General features: G+C 46.2%; 1 long non-coding RNA gene across 2 annotated transcripts in view; it reads left to right on the top strand.

Annotated features, from left to right (window-relative positions):
• LOC124964386 (uncharacterized) overlaps window positions 1-12,604 on the top strand; it is a 39,042-nt gene extending 26,438 nt beyond the window's left edge. The window contains exons 1-3 of one of the 2 annotated variants that reach the window (XR_007104945.1): window positions 1,946-2,025; window positions 6,286-6,388; window positions 11,568-12,604. This is a non-coding gene — a long non-coding RNA (uncharacterized LOC124964386). Of the gene's footprint in view, window positions 1-1,945; window positions 2,026-6,285; window positions 6,389-11,567 lie in introns of those variants that run through there. The other variant, XR_007104944.1, reaches the window with a different exon arrangement.
• Window positions 12,605-12,834: the final 230 nt, after the last annotated feature.

Below are 12,834 nucleotides of genomic sequence, written 5' to 3'. Positions count from 1 at the left end.
TTTCCTTAAAGTCTCCCAATGAAATCTAGGGCACTGGATATTAAATAGAGATACAATCAACGGGGCCGTGTCTGTATGCAGAGTACACCGGGATGGAGATGGGAAGGAGGGTTGTTTCTTTGTGAATGAGACTCTACATTGGAAGCCCAGGCTTCTGCCCTGGAAGGGCCAAGGGCAGTTGCTACACCTTGAGAGTGTGGATGGTGGCTGAGGGTTAGGAGTCTTCTTCGCCTCATCCTGGAAGAGTTTGGGTCTTGAAAGACAATTTTGCCCACTGTTTGGAGTTGGGGATGGTGAGAAGAGAGTTGAGAAGCAAGACTGCTTACACTTACAACTTTATCTGCCCCTTCAACTTATTTTTCTCCTCCTACACTCTTTCCCCAACAAATGCCCCTTTCAATGCCAGCATAGAGGTCCCCTGGTTGTTGCTGTACGGTTTTGCTTCTCCTGTGGGGACTGGAAACTCCCACTTTTCAGGTGACCCTCTGCAGGGCTTTCTCTGAAAAGCCGTGGTGACAACGTGGGTCAACTGTAGGGATGAGTTTGGAGGTGGAAGGCCTCCCTGCAGAGCGAGAATTTCAGACCTTGGTTCCCAGGCAGTCCAGCCTCAATCTGGCCTGTGCAAAGCACTGCTGGTTGGAGGGACCATGACTGGAGCGTGTTTGATCACAGCAGAAGCAACAGACTGTGATGGGGACTGGCTAAGATCTTCTGCGATGCTCGTGAATGAGGATTTGTAGACGTATTTGCTTTGCATAAACGTTTCATATCCAGGAGGTAACCAATAACCCCTCCCCAGACACCTTGACCTAAATACGATTTTGTATTTATACAAAAATACAAAATTATGATTTGGGAGACACAGGCTCATCCCTGCGGAACCCGCGTGCCCTCAAGATGTAGCTCTCCGCAGGCATCCTCTGCGATTGACGACAGGAACCTTCCTGCCACGTGGAAGAAAGAGGCTAAGTGGGGGCCATGACCTTGACTGCGTCAAGTGCGATTTCATGCCCAACCAAGTGGAGTTTGGAGAAGGTCGCCGGGCATCCCAACGTACAGGAGTCTGAGCCAAAAGGTCCTGGGCGGATTTCGTTTCTGTCGCCCCCCACTCCCGCACGTGTCCCGCAGCGCACAAATAGGTCCAGTTCGCCAGAATATTCCCTTTGGCTTGTGACTTTTAAAGTTGAAACTCCGGGGTAGTAAATTTGAACACAAAATCTCAAATCTTGCTAATCCTAGGCAAAATAAAAACATAACATTGGCCACAAGTTAACCAACTTGAGGTGCTTTCTGCGGTCTCCTGGCCGTGCTTCAGAACGCCCAATTCTCTCCGGGGAAAGACTTCAGGAAGATGATAGAATAGGGTCTCCTCTCCACTGCTGCCTATTCTGTCTTCTAACATTCTCCCAAATATACAGCATCTAGTTTCGGATTGTGAGCGTGTGTGTGTGTGTGTGTGTGTGTGTGTGTGTGTGTACGCGCGCGCGTGCGCGCGGGAAGTGAGAAAGGAGCACAGTAGACTTGCCTTGAGCTCTTACACGAATGGTCACACCAGGACGTAGGGGCTCCCAGGGAGACGAAACCAGTCCAGGGAAATCGCTGCCAGGGAGTCCCTGGTCCCCATACAGGAGACAGCCCGCCCCGCGCGAAGGGTGCCTCTACGGAGCCCCACGCTGAGGACCTGGAAGGCAGGCGGATGCTCTAGGCTTGGGCAGAGTGGGAACCCTTAAAAATATATACATAATACACACAAACATATATATGTATATGTGTGTGCATATAGATGTACATATGTAAACATATACATCCATACACACACACACACACACACAATACACACACACACACACACACATATAGGAACAAAACTAAACTACAAACCCGCGGGTCCCCACTGAAAACGAGGTGGGGGAGGAGGGGGCGGGAACGGTCAAGGCGCAGACACTGAGGGATGTGAAACGAACTCCGTGCCCTGCACAGTCGGTGCCTTCGGGGGCTCCACCGCTGCGCACTCCCACCCGCAAGGTTTGGACTCACAGGGGAAAGCGAGGCGGGAGGGGGAGAAGAGGAAGATAGGTGGAGGGGGAAGTGGGTACTCTTTTCCTCCTCCTGCCAGCGCCAGCTGGGGCGAACTTGAGGTGGCAAAACGCGAGTAAACTTTTCTTTGGAAAGTTTAGGTAGCTTGGTTAGTGACAGAGGCTCAGGACTATCAAGTAATTCCGAAATGCGCTTGAGTGGGAGATTGAGAGATTGCAGTGTTCAGGTCCCGAAGCGGCTGAAGATTCAAGGCTCCCGGGTCAGGTTTGCCTACGGCCCCTGATGCTCTGGGGCACCGGTGACTGTGGGAAGTCGTTAGGAGATAGCAAGACAGGGCTAGGAGTTCCACGGTTTATGTCGGTGCGGAAGGCACTACGAGGCTACGGCTCAGAGCAGTAGCCGGAGAGGCTTGTCTGCCAAGGCGGTATTAGGTTCAACCGCCGAGGGGCCCAGTCCCCCACATTCCCCCGCCCAGTGAAGGGTGCGTGCGCTAGGGTTCTTTGGGGAGACGCGCGGGGTTTCGCATAGCGCGCTGGTTCTCTTGAGTACCACGTGCGTCCACGGCCCTAGGTGAGGCGGTTGGAGAGAGCGCCCCCGCAGGGGAGGGGGCCACGCAGTCAAGACTTGGTTTTTGCTATGCCCCAGCTTGTGCGCATCCATGCTTGGGGCAGAACAAAGTGGCCCAACCCAACTTCTCCACCCTGCGCCTTAGGAAGGAAACGTGGTGCGCCCGCTGGAGCGCGAGGCCGCGGCAGCCGGTTCCACACACGGCCTGGCCTGGCATTCTGCTATTCTTCATTGTATACTAAGGGAAGGCATAATTCAATGATCTCCTCCAAGTGCTGCGCACCCTTCCCCTCTTTTGTTTTGGAGCCTAGGATATTTCGAAGGGGAATCTTCCAAAAACTACCTACCGTTCTAAAGCCGAGTTGGTTCTGTAGTAACTACTGGGGGAGGGGGACACCAAATCGGCGGTGAGTTTACAGCCTGAAGCCGTTTATTTAGACACGCTGAGCGCCATTCCAAACCGAGCAGCTCACGCTATTTTGGGAGAAGTTGGAGAATGGAGAGAAAACAAGGTTATTTAAAGTGACTCCCAGAACGCGACTTTTATTCCACGACTCCTCAATGTCTGCGTCGCGGCTTCAGTTTAGAGAGACCCAGGCGGCCCAGGTTTTGATATTTAAACCAGGCCAGCTCCCCGGTAAAACTACCTGTTGGGAGACTCTGCCGCCTAAACATTCGACCCTCCTCCCCCCTGCGCAACCCTGGCAGCAGTGGGACGGCTCTAGGGGTGGAAAGAGAAGGAAGAGAGCAGAAGAGCCGGGAGCGGCGGAGAAAGTCAGCTGCGCTTGTCAGTGCCCGGCAAGCTGTACCCGCGCCTCTGCTCCTTCAGGAACTAAAAACAGCCCCCCATACGCTGTTCTCGGCCCCTGCCTGCAGGGATGGGCTGAAACTCGGCACGATTCTCTAAGTTCGGAAACCACGAAGCAGTGTTGTTGATGCTTGCGCCTCAATGCGTGCCTAACTTTAAAAAACAAAAAAGCCTCCTGGCGGCTTGACTCCCGCCCCACCTTACACTCCAACACCCAGCACTTTTCCCTATGCCGAAATCCACTTTACTACTTTTTGAAATTCGGAGAACTCCGCCGATGCTTGGACGCGCTGCAACCCAGGGGCTGTCTGAAGCTGCTGCGCGAGTGGCTTGAGGAAAATCTGGCGAGCAAACGGATCTCTATATTTTTAAACAAACCAGTTGGATAAGGGAGCGCAGCTAGCAAGGACAATTTGAACAGTCAGTTTACCCCGTTGGGAGAAATTTTGGAAGCTAGGGGAGAGGGGGTTTGGTGTTTCACACGAACCTGTGGAAAGGACAATTCGTAGTGGGCCTTGGGTCTGGAAGTTCCATTTGAGAAGCGCAAAGCCCGGGTCTGGCGCGCGTTTAACAACCTTCTTACTGGCAAACTCTCCAGCAGAGCCCGCACAACACTGAATTGGGGGATTTGGAGGCACGCGCTGGACAGGCTTCCCCAGGCGCCAAAGGCACTCGGCGTCGTGTCTCTTATGCAGATTTCTGCATTTTGATAGCGAATCTCACCCCATACTGGGAACAGCGAAATTTGGGAGAGGCTGTACCGCGGACACCATTTGAAGTCCAAGGAAATGGGAAGGGTTTCTCTGTAGCTGGGGAACAGCGGCACTTTCGTAAGGCATAGACTCATTTTCTTCAAGGTCACAAAGTACCCGACTGAAAACGAAATGGGGACAAATATTAGGAAGCAACTGGGAAAGAGGGGAGAAAGTCTCGTCTTGTTTAGGGTAGTCGTTTTAACAGCAAAGACTGCAGGGCTACGCGGAAAACCGAGAATTTATTAATGAGACTTTATTACACCAGGATGAGGATTGAGACTTCGAGTTAAAAGACCGCTCAGAACGCTTCCCGCGCCGCGGTCCCCACACCCCTTTTAAAAAAATCATCCTGGTGGTATTAGCCTATTCGGCCCTTAAGTCACACCCCTATTCCCAGTCTTTAGTGACATTTCTCTGTGTGTCTCCTTCGTGTGCCCAGCCTTTGAGTTGTCCGGGACCCCTCGGCGGCTGGAAAAACTGGTGCAAACTTGCCCTTCGCCAGGCGCGCACGGAAGGGTGGGCTCTCCCCAGGCGGGTAACTCTGCGGCCCCGGCGACCTTTCCGGGCCTGGGAAACCCGGCGTCTTTTCCAGCACTCAGCCTTGGAGCTCCTGCTTTATTTCAGTGCAATCCCAGGGGCACGAAACCAAGGATAATAAACAATGCTGTTTATTAGAGATACAAACGGACGCAGCAAAGAACCATGTAGAGAATCGAGTACAGAGGCATTTTAACAAATGATCCGATATTCAGCACCGCCTCTGAAAGTGACTTGTACAAAGGAGGACATTTTCCTAAAAACACAGATTTTCACAAAATACAGGTTGTGTCAAAATACGATGGTTGGAGCTCTTTTTGTTTGGTTTTGCCTCCGGAAGTCAGGCGGAGTTGTTGCTACCTGTCCATGCCTGGATGCAAACCGCCCTTCCCGTCCAACTCTTTACATCGCAAGGCCTCGTTAAAAAAAGAAAGAAACAGAAAAAGAAAAAAACATATATACATGAGGGGGTCTTCAAGGTGTGGTGTACTCTGATACCGTTATCCCAGATCTCTCAAGAAGTGCAAACACTACTTACCCTTTAGGGAGTGACAACACGAACTTTAGGAGGAGATGCAATTTTAACAGGCGCGGCCTGATAATGCAGTTATGAAAAATCACACCCCCTTTTTAACAATGTAAACGGAGATACCATCTGGGTGCTGACCATGAGAGTGGGGACTAGGGATTCCTGTTGGGTGCTGGTGTAGCCGATTTATGCTCTACCCGATGGTCTTGGGAAAGGACTTCCCATCTGCTCTGAACGCCCCCCCTTACAATGTCAAAAATCTTCCTGCCTGCAAATATTGGCAGGAAGCTGCTATGACAGTCGGTGCTGCTTTAAATAGGAAGGATACCGTGGGGGAAAAAGAAAGTCGCGACCTTCCTACCCACCAGACTACCTGCCTCCAGTCCCCAAAAGGGCAAGTTCTGGCAAAGGAGACTCTGAGAAAGATCTTCCTTCTGAGCAGTGTGGGAAAAGAATCAGCTGTGTTCAGGAACAAATCTCTGATTTTCAGGAGCTAGACTGCACCAAAACTGGTCTCCCTAAATCAACTGCTAAGGGTTAGTCTGAAGGTTTGTACCACCTATGTGTGATCACTCCACTTTGTTGTTGTTGTTCAGATAAAGTGAATTGTTGAAAGAAACTTTAGAGGTGCTTTAGCTCAATTCTTGTGCACAGTAGGTTCTTTTTAGTTTTTTTTTTTTTTTTGTTTGTTTGTTTTTTTTTTTTTTTTTTTTCTCAAAGCCCATTTATCCAAAAGCCTGCTCCTGGCTCCTGGATCTGCTTAGGGAGGGCCCTAGTGTCAGATCTGTGACCCATGAAGAACTATCATCCTAGGGAATTGGACTGGGGCTGGCTCTGATTTGGCCAGGGATGCCCAGTTCTTTCTGCTCACCAAGGTCATCTCTCTGGAAATGATTGCAGTGCCAACTGCACCCAAGGAACAGCCAAGACCTTCTTTTCCCACCTCCTGCCCTAAGCTGACAATCTTACACAGTGTTCACACATCATTCCTTCCCTAACTTTCTGTACTTAGACCTTGCTCAGCTGTCTCTGGCCCTTTTTGCCCATCCTAGATGACAAGTTCTAGGAAAGTTTCTGACTGATGAGCTCAAGTTGAGAGGTCTCCTTTTGAAAAGACTGACTGAATTGGAGAAGGCACCTCAGACGGTTTTGGTGGTAAGCATATTGCCTCTCTTTCCCAACACTTTCAAATCAGTTGGTCTGTGTCTTGTCATTTTACAGAGAAAAAAAACAAGGGTTCGAGAAGGAATTTGACTTATTCAAGGGCATGCAGGGAACTGAGGGCAGGGTCTGCAGCAGCCCCTGGGTCTCTTGACTTGAAGTCCACTTGCTCAGATTTTAGGAAGATACAATTGCTAACAATAGACTACTGTTTAGTGAGCAACAACTGTGTGCCAGAGCACGTGCCATACCAGACATGTTACGTAAGTCATCCTCACAGCAATTCTGAGGAGCCGCATTAGCCCCAACACAAATTTTAAAATAATCTTATAAAAGGAATACATGCACAAGTTAAAATACTTCAAAAAATATGGAAGAACATAAAATGAAAGTAAAAGTCTGCCACTCCACTCCCTCTCCCAGGATGACATTTATACTTTTCATTTCAGTGGCTGTGTATCTCATAGATGTTATCATTTTAGGAGCAAGGAGAGGAAGGCTCACAATTAAGCTAAGAAACCATGGCTACCTGTCTCAAGGCTCAGCACCACCAATTATTCTACATTAGTTAAGATGAATTCAGAGAAAAGAAATGAGTTAGGCCACAGATACAAAGGCAGGTCAGATCAGAATTGACATCACCCCTTCTTTTCCTCTTCTGCCCCACTCAGGATCCCACTAATACTACATTTTTTCCAGAAATTGAAAGCATAGACTCCCTTGGTGCATATAACCTAATAATCATTTGTGGGGCTATATTGCTTTCAGGCCTTCATGTCATTGGACTAGTAAGTAGCCCTCCACCATGCCCTGTTACTAGGATCCCAGTATCACCTCTGCCCTGCAGTAGGTCTGGGACTGGGACATGCCTCTTAAACTTTAGATTTTCCTGTCTCTTCTCAGAGTTGTGGGGGGACTCCAGTGAGAGACAGGGAGAGGACTGTGTAAATGTGAGGTCTCCATGTAAATATAGAAAGGCCTCTATAGGACCCTGTGGCCCTTTAGTTCAGACAGCAGAGTATAAGGTTCTTTGCAAAATGGGATGGCTTTTGCATTTGAGGGTTTGCATACTGTGTGCATTTGTGTCAACAGGGGAAGGGTTAGGGGTGTGTCTAAGTAGAAGAGGATGCTTATTTATCTGCAAAAGAAGGGAGCAGTGCGTGTTTAGAATCAGGAGACTTGAGCAAGTGTGGAGTAGACTTCTTTCTGCTGGAAAGCATATAGAGCCAAGCTGGTGAGGACACAAAGAAGCAGTTGTCCTGTGAGGGGTGCACAGTGGGGGGATAAGAGTAGTGAGGTAAGACTGAAAGGATGCTTATGCCTGTCCCTTTGGTAGGTAGCTACCAGCAATGGCTGTTTTCAGACTGTTCGGGGGCAGGCAAAGGGAAGTGAGGGGGAGACTGCAGTATGGCATCAGCTTCCCAGAATGAGTTATTTAATTTATTATTCATGGTGAGTGAAAAGGGAAGAGATCTTAGAGGACAGGTGGGACAATTCTTCCAGAAAGCTCACTTGTCTGTGATGGTTCTTTATTCTGGAAGAATTTCTGGAAACATCCTAAATTTAGGGATGTTCACATGAGAATGAATGATAGGCTATGATTACAGTCTCCTAGGCTTTACAGGGGAAGAGTAACTGGGGAGGGGACAGCCCTGAAGCTGCACACATCTGAGATTGTGGGGAGAGAAGCTCTGACCACCACTGGGGAAGAAGGAGAAAAGGGCTTTAAGATGATGCAGGGGGCTGGGTAGTAGGCTGGTTCCAAAGAGAAACTGTGAAAGGAGGGAAAGGCTGCTTTTCTGGAAGGCCCAGCCAGGCTTCAGAGCCTGCCTTCAATGCCTGTCAGGACAAAGGATGCTGCGCCCCCTGGTGTCAGACTGGCAGCCCATGCCAGCTTGCTGCATGGAGACCCATGGGCAGAGAGACCCAGGGACCAGCTGGAGGAGTCGAGGGGTCAGATGCCTTTTCTTCTGTTTGCTAAGGGAGTTGAAGTTGAAATAGTCCTTCCTTTCTCAACTCTGAAGTCGAAACAGAGACTCTGGTGTGGAGAGAGGAGGGTTTTGTGGGGTTTTTTGCATGCCATTTAGGCCAACAGGACAATGCCTATTTAGAAATAGCCCTTTGGGGTGGGAAGTACACTATTCTGAAAGAAAAGACCTGTATTTTGGGCAAAGTGCTGGTCTGGGGCAAATCATTTAAAATCTTAGGACATTTCTTTCTTTGTCCTAAATCCAAAGAAGATTTAGAGTGAGATGCTGTTAAGTTCTTTTCTAAGTTCTAATATTGGTATTTATTTCTTAATCATTATGTTGCACCCTTCTTTTCTCAGAGCCTTGCAAATGTGACTTTTTAAAAATATATATGCAGGTGCAAATGTTATATATTTTAGCATCTTGAGTTCCTGATTCTGAGCAAAGGTTTTCAAAAGTGCAAAATATACCTCTTTTCAGCACCAAAACTCCCCACTCCCCCAACCTTTTGTGGAGCCTCCTGCAAGAAAGCTGCAGAGTGAGCAGGACTCCAGTCTCTGCTGTTTCTTTTAAAAATAAAGTACTGAAGTGTTGTGCTGGAAATTCTGCTACTAAGTGTCGCATGTGGTAGGTGTGAATATATGCTTCAATAGTTCCAGGCACAAGACCAAAATCTTCCCCAGAATTAGCAGAGTTTTCAGTTATAATCTGGCTATCATTTTTCTACAAATAGGTACAAAGACCAATTTGGGACTATGTTCTCTGAAAGGGGTACCTCGTCAGGTTTCCATTGAAATTTAGGACCATCTCTAGTACAGTCAGGTGATTTGAGGAAGGATCAGTTGTGGGGAAGAATTGGGTGGTAGCTGAGAGTTTTCTTCTTCTAAAACATTCAAGTCTCCTGTCTGAGGTGAGGAGTCTGTTAAACTTCATGGCAAGTTCTTTTCGTCTGCATGGCACTTGAACCGTTATCTCTACATAATGGGTACAGTTGTTGTTTTTAAGGAAACTGATTATTGCCCTGTGAAGGATCACTTAAGCAGGAACCTTGATTTTGCAGATGTGGATGGAGTGTGCAACTGTTGTCCTATAATTGTGTCACCATTCCACATACTGCAGGCATGGTCCTCTTTTTTTTTTTTTTTTTTTTTTTTTGTACCAGGGTTTGAACCCAGGAGCGCTTAACTACTAAACCACATTCCCAGCCCTTTTTATAATTTTAATTTGAGATAGGGTCTCACTAAGTTGCTTAGGGTCTTGCTAAGTTGCTGAGGATGGCTTTGAACTTGGGACCTTCCTGCCTTAGCCTCCCAAAGTGCTAGGATTACAGGCATGTGCCACCATGCCCTGCTGTTTGGAGTCCTTATAAGACATTAGGACCCAGAAGTGTTCAGAGGGAAGATCATGTGAAGACATAGGGAGAAGGCACCATCTATAAGCCAAGAAACCAACCCTGCCAACACTTTGATCTGACTTGAGCCTTCAGAACTGTGATAAGGTAAATTTCCTTTGTTTAAGCCACCAGTCTGTGGCATTTTGTTATAGCAGTCCTAGAAAACCAATACATGCTACTACAGGCAGCAGTCAATTATGCGCTGCCATTTGGAGATATGGACCCAGGGTGATCAGATTTTCCAGACTAAAATATTTTGTTTTTCAAATATTAGCATCAGGATTAGCTTCATGTGACCTGTGCGGTCACATAAGATCCTGTACATAGAAGTGGCCCATTGTTGGTTTAAGGCTCTCCTGTTGCAATCTTGACATTTTTAAATTTTCAATAAGGCATCCACCCACTGGGCCCTCAAACTATGTAAGTAATTACAAACTATGTAACTAGTTCTAGCTGACAAAAAATAAAAATTTAAAATATTCTGCATGTTAAGATTATGGGGGAGTCAGGCATGGTGGCACATGCCTAAAATCCCAGCTACTTGATAAGCTGAGGCAGGAGAATCCCTAGTTTGAATGAGACCATCCCAAACAACTTGGTGAGACCCTATCTCAAAATAAAAATTTAAAATTACTGGGGATGTAGTTCAGTGGTAGAGTGTTTGCTTAGCATATGCAAAGTTCAATCTACAGTACTAGGGAAAAAAAGGACCGTGACTGCAGAAAACGTAAAGATTTTAACCAATGATTATGTGGGCCCAAACAAAACATGACGGGCTGGAGGTAGCATGGGATGCCGCACCAAACTTTCTGTTTCTAACTGGAATAAGATCTCCCATCCCATGATAATCATAAGGAGGGAATTTATGAAGCCCAGAGGTTTTCTGAGAGTGGAAGGAAAGTCACAGATATTCCCCAGATGTGATTTCCTGAGATTCCATATAAGCTAATGTGGCGCTGGCCAAGATTTTTTTCTCAGGGTTGAGCACTGAGAACTTCACAATATGAAGATCTTGAGGAAAGGCCCAACATAAGGAACAAAGTATTTGGGGTCGAGAACTATGTCCTGACTGCATGACTGCTGCTGGAAACTCCCCCAGGTTCATCCTCCCTTTCCTGAGTTGGGTTTTGGAAAACCAGAGCTGAGGATGCCATCCAGTATGACCTGCAAGACCCTGAAGGGCAGTGCAGACTTCTATAACAAGACAGGACAGAATGGCAAGGAACAACAGTGAGAGTGGACAGATTTGCCTCCAGGTTCCTGCCTGGAGTTATAAACAAGACTTTTCTCCCTTGTGCTGAACCAGTCCTAGGATTCTTAAAGCATTCTCAGTTGGGGTGAGTTAGCAGAGCTAAGCTGCAGAGTACAAACTGTAATTTCGGTTCAAGGGTCTGGGCCATCCTAAGCACTTAATTATGAATAAATGATACCCTTCCATTTCATGGTGCACATCATCCCAGTCAATTCCAGTTTGGAAAAGAAAGATTTTCCCTGGTGAAAGGAATGTCAGTCATTAGTAAATAGTCAAGGGGATGTGATGGGGAAGTCCTATTTTTAAGGATATGCATTGATTTATAGAAGCTCCCTGAAAATATTATAGCGGAATGTTTGGTCAGGAGGTCTGCTTTTCGAGTTCTATTTCTGCCCAGCACTGACTAACTGGAGAGTGTAAATTTTAAAAGAAGTAATTTCTTATGCACGTTATGCAAACTCCCTTAGGGGAATGAGTGAAAGACTGTTTGAGACACTGTGCATTTCTTGGAAGAAAGTCACTATATAAATTAATATAGAGCCCTCTTTTTCATTGCAGGCCTGCAAGACACACCAAAAGACTCCCCCAAGTCACGCAAGGGAGAAAATGAAACCCTCCACTGGCCTCTATCAGGGAAACTAATTTTCCCCCTTTTCTGCACATATTCTAAACTCTTTAACTCTAATTTGCAGTTCAGAAAATAAGGTTTTTCTTTTTCTTTTTCTTTATACTTTGGATATAGAGCACCCCCAAAGGAACAATGTGTTGTGCTAAGAGTTGTGAGCCTATTGTGGGTAAGGCCCAGACTTAGTTGCTGCAAGAGGAAGTTCACTTACACCTGCTCGGTGATCTAGAGACCCCAGGTCAGATCAGCTCCTACTTCCTTCCTCCCCACCATGAAAGAGCAAGCTTGGTGGTGGCAACTCAAAAATTAAGAGGTTTGAAATTCTATGTGTAGTCTTTCTGAGTTAAGTCCTAAATGACAATTCCCTTAATCATGTGGAAAATAAGAAATCTGGCTAAAGGTTTTAGCTTAAAGTCATTGATTTAAAAGAAATGGAAACATAGGTTCATATAGAAACTTGTACGTGAATGTTCACAGCAGAACTTTCATAATAGTCAAGAAAGGAAAAGAGTTCAAATATCTGTTAACTAATGAATAGATAAACAAAATGTGGTATATCCATGTAATAGAATACTATTCAGCAATAAAAAGAAATGAAATATTGATGAATACAACAACATGGATGAACCTTAAAACATCATGCTAAGTAAAAAAATGTCAATCACAAATGGACACATGTTTTATGATTCCATTGTGGAATTATGGAATCATACAACATGTATTTTTTATGATTAATTCCTACAGTACACATATTTATAGAAACAGAAAGCAGACTAGTGGTTGGTTAGGTCTTGGGAAGAGATGGGGGATGTTGGAAAGTGATAGCAAAGTGGTACAGAGTTTCTTTGTGGGATGATAGAAATGTTCTAAAATTGAGTTGGCAGTTGTACCACTTGGTGAATGCATTGAAAACCACTCTTGTTGTAAAAGTGAGTTGCATGATGTGTGAATTATATCTCAATAAAGATGCTAAAAGATTTTCAGAATTTTACTGAATTTTTACTTCAAAAAATACCCACTGGTTTATCTCTCTTTCTGAAGCCGATCACTTTAGAAAATGTCTCCAAAATAAAACAGATTTTTATGGGATAACTGAAATCAGAATGTGCAAAAGTGATTTTTTTCTTAGGTGGGGAGATTCTAATTTGCACATCCATGTGTACTTACAATACCTGGACCTGTAACTCTTTTTAACTTTGC

The sequence above is a fragment of the Sciurus carolinensis genome, chromosome 14, assembly GCF_902686445.1.
Source record: "Sciurus carolinensis chromosome 14, mSciCar1.2, whole genome shotgun sequence".
NCBI classification, from domain to species: Eukaryota; Metazoa; Chordata; class Mammalia; order Rodentia; family Sciuridae; genus Sciurus; species Sciurus carolinensis.
The sequence above is the reverse complement of the archived record's forward strand: the minus strand, read 5'-3'. Positions and strand labels throughout refer to the sequence as shown.